Genomic DNA, 359 nt, shown 5'->3' on the forward strand with positions numbered 1-359 from the left:
ATCCCTATCCCTATCCCTATCCCTAACCCTATCCCTATCCCTATCCCTATCCCTATCCCTAACCCTATCCCTATCCCTAACCCTATCCCTATCCCTAACCCTATCCCTATCCCTATCCCTATCCCCATCCCCATCCCCATCCCCATCCCCATCCCCATCCCCATCCCCATCCCCATCCCCATCCCTATCCCTATCCCTATCCCTAACCCTAACCCTATCCCTAACCCTCACCTCTGAGGCACTGAGGTCCATGAGCGGGCGCCCATTCCCGCGTTCTCTCCCGGCTGCGCAGCTCCGCCTCCGAGGCCGCGCGGGCGGCGCGCGGCGGGGCGGGGCGGGGTGGGGCGGGGCTCGAGTCC

This window comes from Cyanistes caeruleus, chromosome 6 (assembly GCF_971803275.1).
Source record: "Cyanistes caeruleus chromosome 6, bCyaCae1.hap1.1, whole genome shotgun sequence".
NCBI classification, from domain to species: Eukaryota; Metazoa; Chordata; class Aves; order Passeriformes; family Paridae; genus Cyanistes; species Cyanistes caeruleus.